Raw genomic sequence first — 14384 nt, forward strand, 5'->3', positions numbered from 1 at the left:
CTGAGATCAAGAGTCTCTTATGGTTTGTCTCCCTCTTGGTTTCATCTTATTTCACTTTTTCCTCTCTTCCCTTATGATTCTCTGCCTTATTTCTTAAATTCCACGTATCAATGAGATCATATGATAATTGTCTTTCACTGATTTATTTCACTTAGCATAATACCCTCTAGTTCCATCCATTGTTGCAAATGGCAAGATTTCATTTTTTTGGTGGCTGCATAATGTTCCATTATGTGTATGTGTGTGTGTGTGTGTGTGTGTGTGTGTGTGTGTGTGTGTGTGTATACCACATCTTCTTTTTCCATTCATCTGTTGATGGATGTCTTGGCTCTTTCCATAGTTTGGCTATTGTGGACGTTGCTGCTATAAGCATTGGGGTGCAGGTGCCCCTTCAGATCACTACATTTGTATCTGTGGGGTAAATACCCAGTAGTGCAATTGCTGGGTCATAGGATAGCTCTATTTTCAACTTTTTGAGGAATCTCCATACTGTTTTCCAGAGTGGCTGCACCAGCTTGCATTCCCACCAACAGTGTAGGAGGGTACCCTTTTCTCTTCATCCTTGCTAACATCTGTTGTTTCCTGACTTGTTAATTTTAGCCATTGACTGTTATGAGGTGGTATCTCGTTGTGGTTTTAATTTGTATTTCCCTGATGCCGAGTGATGTGCAGCACTTTTTCATGTGTCTGTTGGCCACTTGGATGTCTCATATATTGAAGTTCTAACCCCTAGTACCTCAGAACACAACATATTTGGAGATAAGGTCTTTCAAGACATGTTTAAGTTAAATGGCATCGTCAAGATGTGCCCTAACGCAACAGCTAGTGTTCTTAGAAGAAGAAATGAAGAAAAATTCTCATAAGGAAAAAAGAAAATCAAGAGGACACATTAAAAAAAAAAAGAACTTTTAAAAAGATCAATGAGATAGATGTAAAGCTCATTTTTATAAGATTTATTTATTTATTTATTTATTTAAGAGAGAGACGGAGCACACAAGCAAGTGGGGGAGGGCAGAGGAAACGAATGCTCAAGTAGACTTCCTGCTGAGCATGGAGCCCATCACAGGACTCAGTCTCCCAACCTGTGAGATCATGACCTGAGCTGAAACCATAAGTCAGATGCTAAACCAACTGAGCCCCCCAGATGCCCCACACAACTCATTTAAAAAAAAAAAGTTAAATGAAATTGATCTTCTAGCTTATTATCAAGTGAAAACAGAAGGAATAAAGTGTTGTATATTTTACTGAAGATCTTGACCATAGTAATAAGACAAATAAAATAAATGCATGATGTACATATTGCAAAGAAAGATGACATGATGATGCCTAGAAAATCCTAAAGAATGAGGAGAAAGGGGGTAGGATTAATAAGTGTAGTAAAGTTGCAGGTTACAGTGTTATTTTACAAAATTGCCTGTATTTCTCTATAACAAAAGTAAAAACTTAGAAAATGTAATTAAAACAATGTCATTTAGAAAAACATCTGGAAAATGAAATGTGTAAGGGTATAGGTGCAAAATATGTGCAAGGTTTGCACATTTTACTATATATATAATATATAGCTGTATCTATATATAGATCTATATCATGGAATCAATATAAACAAGATACTAATCCTCTAGATCTGTAAATTTAATGCAATGCCAATCAAAATCCTAGCAAGGTTATTTGGAATTCTGTGTAGTGAGCAAATGAAGTAGAGGCTGAATTATTTGTTTTAGTGTTGCCAATTTTGGCCTCATTAAACCAAATAACATAGGTGAAACCTTAATAATCAGGACCGATTTCCAATTAATTCATCTGAAGACTGCATATACAATTAGCTATGTTCCACTGCTTGTGTTAAAGAAAATTTGGGATGGTTCATATAAACAGCTGTGAAAAGACTGTTAAAATCCCCAACCTTGCTTCTAGGCTCAGGCTGCATAGCATGCTCTAAGGCGTCTTATGTTTACTAAATGATGTTTTGACTTCATTAGTAAAAACAAAAACTGTCTAGCAATGATTACAATATGTTCCAAGGGTGTTCACTCACAGCATCATTGCTGCCAACCATAATAAATGGAAGGGAGAGTGCCTGAAATACACCACCCTCTGTTATAGGATGAGAGGGGGCAGAAAACAGTGCTGGGACTTTTTTGCATGCTTGGAGAATGTCGTGCCTGCCAGATGTTGTGGGTTTCTTGTTTGTAGAATCCACACAGGTGGGCTAGGGCAGAGAACTGCTGAACCTACTGCATTTCTGCCTCCACAGTCTGCATGGATGGAAGCCCTTGAGTCTCTGTGGGTCCCTTCTTAGTTCTCCTGCTGGGCCCCAGTCTTTCATGGGCTCTTGAGCACTGGTGAGCAACCTGAATCCCTGGAGGACATCTTTCTCAGCTTCCCTGCCCTGCCCTATCCTTTGATAATCTATGCTCTTGCACATGGAGGTGAAGGCCTGGTCACCTGGGGGTGAGGTTTCTCCAAGCCCTCCTACCCTGCCTTTGGGCTTCGATGCACTAAAGTTACACACCTGCTGAAGACCCTGGGAAAGAACTGGCACAGAGATGTGGATGCACTTTGTAACTGAAAGTTCTCAGAATCCCACTCCTAGTAGTAGATTATGGGTGGCTATTAAAAGAACATTAAAGTTTGGCTGTTACTCCTTACCCGTCTTTATGGTGCATTTGCCCTTCAGTGCGTCTAGTAGCCACAGGAATGGAAGCTCCCACATATCTCCCTTCTCAAAGAATCTTCACATCTCATTCTAAAATTTATGTATGCAAGGTTCTCTGTTTGAGTTCTCAGCATTCTCATGGTAAAATCTGTTTTTTTTTTTTAACAGATAAACAATACACATATACACATACATACATAAAAATAAGATTTTGTCATTTGTATTGCTCTTATTCTTTGTTAAGAATGAACATATTGATCCATGCAACTTTCTGCTTTCTAACCCAAATTGGAAGACCCTTAATGATGTGTCCATTTCTGTTTATTGAAATTTAAATATTTAAATATATGTAATTGCCCTTTTCCATGTCCTTCTTTCAGAGTTTAAATTGAGTGCCTCTTATTTACTTTATATATTTATGAGGAATATTTTATGTATGTGTGCCTGTTAAACTGTCCTAGAATTATTTAAGGCATATTTTAAATTGTGTTCTTTATCCCTGCTAGTTTTATAATACTGTGATTCTGAGACAATATTACCTAATTCAGAAAACTGAATCTAATTATTTAGGTTTAAAGGATTGAATCAAACCATAATAGAGTTAAATTACAATAAACCTAGGATTGAATTGTTAAGATAATTGAAATAAACAAAGTCACTTCTATTGGGGTAATCTGATTCTGAAACTTCTCTGTGCAAAACTAGATTTGATTTTTCTGTTACACACTTAAATATCCATGATAGAAACAATTATTTTGGTGAGATAAATACAATCGACTTCATTTTAGTCATCTTCTGTCATCTTTAGTCACTTTTAAAGCTGATTTGGAGGATTTTGGAAAGAAATAATAAATGATAAGCTGTAAAAAGTCTTTATCAATAATGTTCCTAACATTCATATGGAGTTTTTATGAGTAGACTCACACAGATGATGCGTACTGTGGTAGAAGTGTCCCAAAGACACCGCAAGGGAAGGTCTGGGTATCCTTGATTGTACAGTCAGATATTCTTCCATACACAGATTCCTAACGTGTTTTATTTCTAGAAACATGATGCTAAGAACTTGAAAGATCACATATTAAAAAAAAACACCTGAGGGCATGATGTAGAACTAATACTATTTATTTTATTGATTCAAAATAATTTTATAAATTTCCAACTTGTTTACTTTTTAGTACTATTCAGCAGTAGAATTCTGGCATTAACTTTCTTTTCCTCTCATAACTGAAGACAACGATAATAAGTTTTACACCTTTAAGGACACAAAATCATTTTTGTGTTCCTGTGAAGAAATAACCAAAGGGATGTGACTTCCAGCTGACCCACAAACTGGACATGGCAATTGGGATTCCTCACCACCTCTCCTGTCCTTGGAATGTATATTCTACTCACCATTCCCAGACATGGAGCCATTCCAAAGATGCAGCCTTGAGAGAGTGAGGTGTTGTTGGGACCATCTAGATGGGGTATATAACTGAACCCTGCTAAGGCCTTTATATACGTTTTTAAGATTCTGGTGGGCAAGTGCGGACATCTACTTATCTTGCAGGGGATCAGTACAAACCTCTTCTGTATGTCCTTTTCCTTATTAAACCTGCCAACTACGAATCTGAAGAACCTTGCCTCTTCCTTGGTTTCTGGTTTCCCTCTGCATACATGGACCAGTTGGTATTTTTCCAGGGGAAGATCCAAAGTCACAAACTGAGAGTTCTGTTTTATAATTTTCTTCTTTCATGACTGACTTTCTCTTATTCTTAGCATAGGAATCTCACTTTGTGCTTGAACCACATTAGTCAATGGCAAGACGCTATTTCCTTATCAGATATATTAATACTACTTCTATGATATCACTCTTCTGTCATTTTTAGTTGTTGGTAATTCACTTGAAGTACAGAATCATTACTAACTGGATTGATTGTAAAAGAAACTCTGTTTCCTTCAGTCCTACTCCTAAAAATGCTCACTGCAATACAGATATTGAAGCTCTGTTTTTCTTTGCCTTCTGCCTGTGTGTTCTGTGATCTCTCTTCACCCCTCTGATATGAAATATATGTTGGTTTTATTTTATACACCACTCAATTTTATGTGAAGTGTATCCCTTGTTGGATAGAAACAAAATCTATGACAGTTCCTGTGTAATATAAATGCATACCCCCTCTAGCTACAGCTACTTGGCGTTGTTTCTAATGTTTAAATATGGTGCATTCACTGAATTTTGGATTATGCTAAATCTGTTTGACTGCTAGTTCCACACATACAGGTACACTAATATACCTGGCACATAAAGAGATATGAAAAGTATATCAGTTATGATATGCAGACATGGTGCCAGAAATGTTGTTTCTCTTTTTTCAAATAATTTTTATTTAGACTTTTTGTTTTAGTAGCACTTTTAGGTTCACAATTGTTTCTCTTTCATTTCAATAATATATAAAGAATAAAAACTTATATTAATGAAAAAATTATGTATGGTATGAGACATGACTAATTATTAAGTCTCATTGGATTAAAATGTATATTTCCATATTTACTGGATGCATGCCAATGTTTTCCTCAGTCCTGAGTAGGAAAAAACAAACAAAAAAATAAAGTCACTGTTAAACTAGTGCTTACATTCTAGAAAAGGAAGCCAGGTAGAAAAAAAAAAAAAGAAAGAAAGAAAGAAAGAAAGAAAGAAAGAAAGAAAGAAAGAAAGAAAGAAAGAAAAAGAAAAAAAGGTAATCTTGCTAGACAGTGTGTGCTTCCAGATGATGCTGAAGAAATTAATCTGAATGCTGGATAAAATAATTTCTGTAGACAAGTTTGAAGTGTTGTTATCATAATTCCAACGTGCTCATTACTAAGAATATTTTCATGCTAGGTGTCTTGTAGTTCTCAAATCTGTTTCATTGATGAAATCTTCAGTTAATATGTTTAATCAATATCAGTTGGAAAGACACACACTTTAGTTTGGTCTAGTTGAGTGGTTCAGAAAGTCCCTTTAATAGATCATTCTTACTTATGAAAAATAATGTTCACTACTGATACGAAGTGAGAAAAATTAAAGCATTATTTTAGATGTTTCATAAATATGAAGTTAAATATTTGAGTTAAAGGGTATTCTTTATAATAATTTTTTCCTATATTTTTGTTAATAAAACTTTGCTTAATGAAACCATAATGATAATTGGTAGTTACTCTTTTTTTTTTTTTTTTTTAAAGATTTATTTATTTATTTATTCGACAGAGATAGAGACAGCCAGCGAGAGAGGGAACACAAGCAGGGGGAGTGGGAGAGGAAGAAGCAGGCTCATAGCAGAGGAGCCTGATGTGGGGCTCGATCCCAGAACGCCGGGATCACGCCCTGAGTTGAAGGCAGACACTCAACCGCTGTGCCACCCAGGCGCCCCGGTAGTTACTCTTTTATTTTTTTTTAAAAGATTTATGTATTTATTTATTAGAGAGAGACAGCCAGCAAGAGAGGGAACACAAGCAGGGGGAGTGGGAGAGGAAGAAGCAGGCTCCCAGCAGAGGAGCCTGATGTGGGGCTAGATCCCAGAACGCTGGGATCACGCCCTGAGCCGAAGGCAGACGCTTAACGACTGCGCCACCCAGGTGCCCCTGGTAGTTACTCTTTTAATACTGACAATTGAGAGAATTAAAATAGAAAACCCATTGCTACTTTCAGAATTTATAAGTCTAGGAAACAACTAGAAATATTCTAGAACACACCTAACATGCCCCAACCACTATTTGAGAACTTCGCAAATTTATTATACAACTCATTAGTCTAGTTGATTTAGCAAGGACAAATAATTTCTCTGAAATAACAAAACACCGTGTGACTACTTAGTGAAATCCACACAATTATTCATGTTGTGCATTGAAGTCTAATAGTATGAACTTTCTCGTGCCCTCAGAATATGCATTCAAGCCAATGAAAAAATAGGTAGCAAGAGATTATACATCTCTTTACATGGCAAAAGAAATTCATGTGTATTCTATAATCTACATTCTATAATTGTAGCTGAACACAATGGTGAAAAGTATCCAATACCAAATAACACCAATGCTGACAAAAAGTTGTTTATTTACTAAGATGCATGAACCCATGTCTGAGGAATAAGCTTTGTATGTTCTAACTCTTTAGAGATACTGATTTTTAAAAGATGGAGATAGGTGAGCTAGAAGCTATGTGTGTCTTATCCTAAAGTGAGTTTTCTTCACTTTGTTATTTAAATTTATAATTTTGCTACAGTTAAATTGAACAATACTCTTGAAAGACATCTGTCATGAAGAAGTTGAACACAGTACACTGAGATTGTCTCTAGTAAAGCAGGGGGAGAGAACAAATCACTAATATTGAAGTACATCTTTCTCATCATAAATCCTTTATAAGAATGGTTGAAATTTGGTTTTAGGTTTATTTCTCTTCCATTTACAAGAACATATTGCTTTGAGGTGAATGCAATCCTGTATTCACAGGTTTCCATTAAGGGTGAGATTGTGTGTCTGCTATTCTTAAATAAACCTAAAATAATATTTTCCCCACATGTTTATGCAAGCTTTGTTTATAAAATGATTAAATCATAAAATATTTTCATATTGGATATGTTCATACTTGGCATTGATTGTTATAGTATAAAGGAAGAACTCTGATAGTTATTTAATATTAAAAAATAACATCCTTTGTCAATTTAGTATTAATTGATTCTTCAGTAACTTGCATTTTTTTTATTACACATTCTACTCTTTGGTTATTTCAGTTAAGATGTATAATTAGTTAAGCACTATTTCTGAATAAATTTGCAAGAGGATAGAATTTATTTTCTTTTAAAGATCTTATTTATTTATTTGTCAGAAAGAGAGAGCACAAGTAGGGGGAGCAGCTGGCTGAGGGAGAAGTAGGCTCCCCGCTGAGCAAGGAGCCCCATGTGGGACTCAATCCCGGAAGATGGTATCATGACCTGAGCCAAAGGCAGAGGCTTAACTGACTGAGCCACCCAGGCATCCCAAGAGAATGGGATTTAAATCAAGCACGTGATATTGTTTCCTTTAGGCCAGTTATTTATGTATTAACACAGATTTTAAAGTGTTATAAGAAGAACTAAATTTCTGTCTGATATATTCACACATTAACAGTGGATTAATATTGAGTTTATCATTTGGATATTATGAATAAAATCTTATTGTTAAAGAATAATAAAAAAACACTCATTTTGGGGTGCCTGGGTGGCTCAGTCGTTAAGCGTCTGCTTTCGGCTCAGGGCGTGATCCTGGTGTTCTGGGATCGAGCCCCACATCGGGCTCCTCTGCTGGGAGCCTGCCTCTTCCTCTCCCACTCCCCCTGCTTGTGTTCCTTCTCTTGCTGGCTGTCTCTCTCTGTCAAATAAATAAATAAAAATCTTAAAAAAAAAAAAACCAACACCACTCATTTTGATATTGTTCTGTAAAGATACAGCAGTTACCAGTTATGTTTTGGGAAATGAAGATCATGTGCTGTTTGCTTACGCAGTTATCCAAATGTTAACCACACATACTAGCTATTTTCAGTCCTTTTCATCTGGGTTCATTTGCATGAAGCATGCTACATGGAGAAGAGCCAATTTTAGAAATTCAGCTGCTAGGGTTGGCTGAAAAACTAACATGAAGGATGATCATGAAATGCTTAGTTTGAAAACTGGAAAATTTTAGGTAATTCTGTTGGTTGTGTACTTATTAAGAATACAATGGAAAGTGTGCTTTATGTATTTTCTTTAATATCAAACATAGAGTTTATATGAACACAAGTTATCACTAAATAAAAGGAAAAAAACTGTCTGTATACACAAACAATTACCATAAAATATTTTTGTCAATCATTATTGAAAATATAGCTATGGATTAATATTTAAGCTCCAAGTATATGCATATCTGTAGAGCAGTAACAATGATAAATTTCAGCTGAATTATCTCTATGGTGCTTATTCCTATTTTCCCCTGTATTTGTGATCAAATTTTAATTATCTTTCTTGGTTAAGTCAAAGAACCAAAATGTTTTTTTCACAATAGCCTTTGAAATATATATTTTATTTGCATTTGGATATATTCCCCAAATTTCAAATAAAATAATGACAATGTATTTACATGACATTTATGACTTTTTCTTCTTTTTTCTCACTGCACCTAACCTGAATCCCATTATATGGTAAATATAAACATCCTTACCTGTGATGATTAACACGGGGCAGATTTTTAGAATCAAAACATGTTTATTGGTTCATAGAATGATTGTTCTAATATTTTTATGAAGCTATTTTCTTATTTTCAATTTTTTACTTTGTAATAATTGTAGGGAAAAAAAAGTTGCAAAATCAAGTATTAGATTCCTAAAAATGTCCTCATGGCAACAGAATTACCCATATAGAAAATGATTTTTCTTAGAGCCTTGATCCTTGAAGAATAAGTGGACTGGTTATAAATTATTTGGTTTACACTTTGTTTCATTGAATTTCAAAAAAATGCCACTATATTTGCATGTCCTTTGTTCATAGGTGGCTTTTGAAAAGTCTGATCACAGAACGATTATTTTTTCTTTATAAGTTGTTTCATTGCTTTGCCTGGGCCTCTAAGATTTTTTTTATCTTTAAAATGTAATAGCTTTATTAATAGATACCCTGAAGTTGGTTGTCCTAGCTAATTTTCCCAAGTATCCAGGGGAACATTTTAATATATAAATTCAGGCCCCTCACTTAAACAAAGTCTTCTTAGATAATTTTAAATATTAATTCTGTTCTATTATTTTTTGTTCTTCAGAAGATCCAATAACACAAATGTTGCTCCTTCTTGCCTATCTTTCATTTCCCCTACCTTCTCTTGAACCATTTTCTTTCTCTATATCATTGTCACTCCTTTTGTTGTTTTCCTGTCTTTTTTCAATATTCTGTATTAATTTTTTTGAGTCTATCCTCTTTTAGGCACCTGCATTATATTCTTCACTTTTAAGAAAATGGTGTATTCTCTTCCACTGTTCACTTGAGTTTCATCAATTCTCTTTTTCTTTATTTTTTGTCTTTTTGTATTCTTAGTTTTTTAGTTTCTTATTTATGGTGACTTTTTTATACTTGATTTTTTGCTTGAGTATATTTAAGTCCATTTGGAGTAGTGTCTTCAAGTTTTCCTCTGCTTTATGCTTGTATTTGTAGGGACCATTGTACTCAATTGATAAGTGATATAATTTGTTTTCTGACTTTTGCAAAAGATATGTTAATTTTTTATTATTGTTTATGTTTGTGTTATTGGCCTGTTTATAGGCTTCTTAGTTTGGGTATCCTCATGTCTGAGTATACAAAAGTCAGTTATTTAATGTTTCTTTTGCTTTTGTTTATCTAGTTTGCTTTGGTGATGGGAGGAGGGGTTATCTGCTTCTAAACCTTTAGATCTCTTATGATGTGCAGGACCTAAAATTTTCACTTTTGCTTTTTCCCCACCTACAACATCTAATGGCCAAAGAGCCACTTTCCCTTCCTTTTTGACTTTTTCTTCCACCATGAGTTTCAGTAGGTGTCATCTCAAATCACGTGGTTGTTTTTTTTTTAATAATAATAATTTTTTATTATATTATGTTAGTCACCATACAGTACATCCCTGGTTTTTGATGTAAAGTTCCATGATTCATTAGTTGCGTATAACACCCAATGCACCATGCAATACGTGCCCTCTTTACTACCCATCACCAGCCTATCCCATTCCCCCACCCCTCTCCCCTCTGAAGCCCTCAGTTTGTTTCCCAGAGTCCATAATCTCTGTTTTAATCTCTTCCTTGGGGAAGTATTTTGTCCATGCCCTGAGCCACCAAATACAGTTAGCATTTTAGACTGAAACACCTGTAGTTTTAGTCTTTCTGGTGATGACTTGAGATCATTCTTAGGACCCCCCTGTTCACTCTCTCCTTCATTCATTGTTTCTAGGCGTATCTTTGTTTGCACTTGCCCTACTATGGGATAGAGTTGGTGTAGATTTTGAGAAATTCCATGCTGTGACTCGTTCTTTTTTTCTGTTTTTACATAAATTATTTTAAAGATTTATTTATTTATTTGAGAGAGAGAGAGGGAGAGAACCAGCAGGAGGGGCATAGGGAGAGGGAGAGAGAATCCCAAGCAGGCTCCATGCTCAGCACGGAGCCCCAACATGGGGATCAATCTCAGGACTCTGAGATCAAGACCTGAGCCGAAACCAACAGTTAGACGCTCAACTGACTATGCCACCTAGGTGCCCCTACTTATATTATTTTGAAGTTCAGGCATTCTCTTCCTTCAAGTTATGCTGAAAGCATGGTTTTATGTGCTTTATTTTTTTTCCTTCAGCATTTCTTTTAAAGATAATATGGAAGATTGGTCCTGGGTGCTGCTACTGTCTTCAGCCCCTAGAAATCCTTTATTCTTTTTATTTTAATATTTTGAAAGCAAGACATATTACAGTGTTATTCTTGTTTTTGGGTCATTTATACATATTACCCACAATTGATTTACATATATTTTATAAATTTTAGTGTGTAACTGTTGTTATATTTTTAAAATGTCTCTCAAATATTCTTGCTTTCAGATAGAAGGAAACAAATATTTTCAAGGGCTGTCATATTCTAAGACCTATGTAATGGGGCGCCTGGGTGGCGCAGTCGTTAAGCATCTGCCTTCAGCTCAGGGCATGATCCCAGCATTCTGGGTTCAAGCCCCATGTTGGGCTCCTCCGCTGGGAGCCTGCTTCTTCCTCTCCCACTCCCCCTGCTGTGTTCCCTCTCTCGCTGGCTGTCTATCTCTGTCAAATAAATAAATAAATAAAAATCTTATAAAAATGAAATCAAGATATATTACAGTGTTATTCTTGTTTTTGGGTCATTTATACATATTACCCACAATTGATTTACATATATTTTATAAATTTTAGTGTGTAACTGTTGTTATATTTTTAAAATGTCTCTCAAATATTCTTGCTTTCAGATAGAAGGAAACAAATATTTTCAAGGGCTGTCATATTCTAAGACCTATGTAATGGGGCGCCTGGGTGGCTCAGTCATTAAACATCTGCCTTCAGCTCAGGGCGTGATCCTGGGGTCCTGGGATCGAGCCCCATATCAGGCTCCTATGCTGGGAGCCTGCTTCTTCCTCTCCCACTCCCCCTGCTTGTGTTCCCTCTCTCACTGGCTGTCTCTCTCTCTGTCAAATAAATAAATAAAATCTTTAAAAAATATATAAGACTTATATAAGTTATTATTTAACTTCACAGAACAACCTGGCATAGTACATGCTATTGTTCTAGACTCAGATTAAAGGGAATACAATTCAATAGCATGACTGACTGATTGAATAGAATTTTATATAACTCAAATGATAATAAAGTTTTCATTTCATCAATATTTTCTCCAAATTTCAAATTATAGTTAAAATTATACCATATATGAGGGGCTCCTGGGTGGCGCAGCGGTTAAGCGTCTGCCTTCGGCTCAGGGCATGATCCCAGCGTTCTGGGATCGAGCCCCACATCGGGCTCCTCCTCTGGGAGCCTGCTTCTTCCTCTCCCACTCCCCTGCTTGTGTTCCCTCTCTCACTGGCTGTCTCTATCTCTGTCGAATAAATAAATAAAATCTTTAAAAAAAAATTATACCATATATGAAGTTTCTATTCAAATAACAGAAGCATACAACTTTAGATCTTCAAAATCCATGAGTGTAAACTCATAGAAGGGGAAAATTAGTCCCTGTTTTTAAAAATTGACTTTATTAATCTTCAAAGAAAAAAACAAATGAAAAAATTGAAGACAATTATTTGTGGATTAAATTAATCTAAAATGAAATGTTATTTTCAATTTCCATCAAGAGAGATATGATTACTCATCAAGAGCATGTATCTTACTCTACTATGGTTATTTAGAAGACGTTTTGTTTTGTACATGGGTGAATTGTTATTCACTTGGCTGCAATCAAAGCAATACCACAATGATGTAAAGATTTGGTAAGATCCAAAAGCACTTTTTTAGGGCAAAAATTTATTTCAACACCCTATGTTACAAAGCATTATACATACATGGATATCTGTTAGTATCAGAAGCTAGTCTGTCATATAGTGCCATCCACATTTTATAGTATTTTTTAATGGGCTTTTATATCTTTTTTCTTGATCATTATTTGTGTACTTGATGGCAATTTATGGCTTCTGTCATATCAAACAAGAATAATTAATAGTACTATTAGGGAAAACATGTTAAGTTGAATTTTCTAAATATAATGCATTTTAATAAATAAAATATATTGATGAGTAAACTAAATAAAATGAATTTAAAATTGATTTTGACAAATAAAATTTAAATATATTATTTGAAACTATAAATATAATCAACAATCGAAGGAAAAATAGATATGTCTCTTTATCTCATTTATGATCATTATATCAGTTAATAGATACAAATCCTTATTCTCCTACTGATGGGGTAATTAAACTAGTTAAAACTTGAAAATAGAATAGAATAGAGTGCCATATGAAGATCATACACTAAAACTGGTCCTATAAAATTGATTAGATTTATGTTTACAAGCTGACCGTTCTCCCACGTAATTCCATGTTATCCCCTGGACCATCATAAAGGCAAAATAAATCAAATAGATCAGCAAAGGGTTGAACTGGTAGCAATTGAAGTTCAGGCATCGGCTTTTTGGTACAATGCAGAGTTGGAGGCAGTCAAGTATGGTAATATCCACTTTGCTTTTACAGTTTTCTTCAAGGTCTTGATCTACATACAGGGAAGCGGATCTGTCCTGGTGGAGTTTACATTCATCAGAGTATTTATTTAAATCTCATGTTTAAGGCGCCACCTAAATTTTAGCTTGGACAACTTAAATATCATTTAGCAAAGGAATAATGCACTAAGAACATGGTGAACTAAGAACATTTTGTAGCTCTGGCATAGGGTTTGTTTCATTGTCTTTGGGTTGGAATTCCAGTTTAATTGACCTCAGATATAACCTCGCTTAGTCTCAGGTTTCTTACCTGAAAAATGTGAACAAAATATTCAGTATCTCATAGCTTTTATTTTCCTCAAGAATTAAGTTCTTAATATACATGAAGCATATGAAACAGCATAAGCCACTTATTAATATTAGTTTAATAAGTGTTAGCTACATAAATAAAACGTTACATAAACTATGATTTCAGAGGTCAAGGAACTACAAATTTTTGAAGAATGAATTGACAACTTCTCAAGTAGCTAGAAGTCAGATGGTATAAGCTTTATTCCAGAGTAATAAATAAAGCCACATGGGGGGCGCCTGGGTGGCACAGCGGTTAAGCGTCTGCCTTCGGCTCAGGGTGTGATCCCGGCGTTAGGGGATCGAGCCCCACATCAGGCTCCTCCGCTAGGAGCCTGCTTCTTCCTCTCCCAGTCCTCCTGCTTGTGTTCCCTCTCTCGCTGGCTGTCTCTATCTCTGTCAAATAAATAAATAAAATCTTAAAAAAAAAAAGCCACATGGACTCATGGAGAAAAATGTGAACAGCAGTCTATTATTACTTAATCTACATGAACATTTTGTTTAGGGGAATCTCTGTTCTGCATCACATCTAAATTAAAAACACAAGATTATATGAAATAATTTGAAATGTTAGTATTTAAGCTTCAATCTACATTCTTATAAAATATCTTTTAAAAATTAACAGGCAAATTTATATAATTTGGGAGCTATGGATGCAGACACACATGGCAGCTATTTCAAAATGTAAGA

The sequence above is a fragment of the Ursus arctos genome, unplaced genomic scaffold (assembly GCF_023065955.2).
Source record: "Ursus arctos isolate Adak ecotype North America unplaced genomic scaffold, UrsArc2.0 scaffold_15, whole genome shotgun sequence".
Classification (NCBI taxonomy): domain Eukaryota; kingdom Metazoa; phylum Chordata; class Mammalia; order Carnivora; family Ursidae; genus Ursus; species Ursus arctos.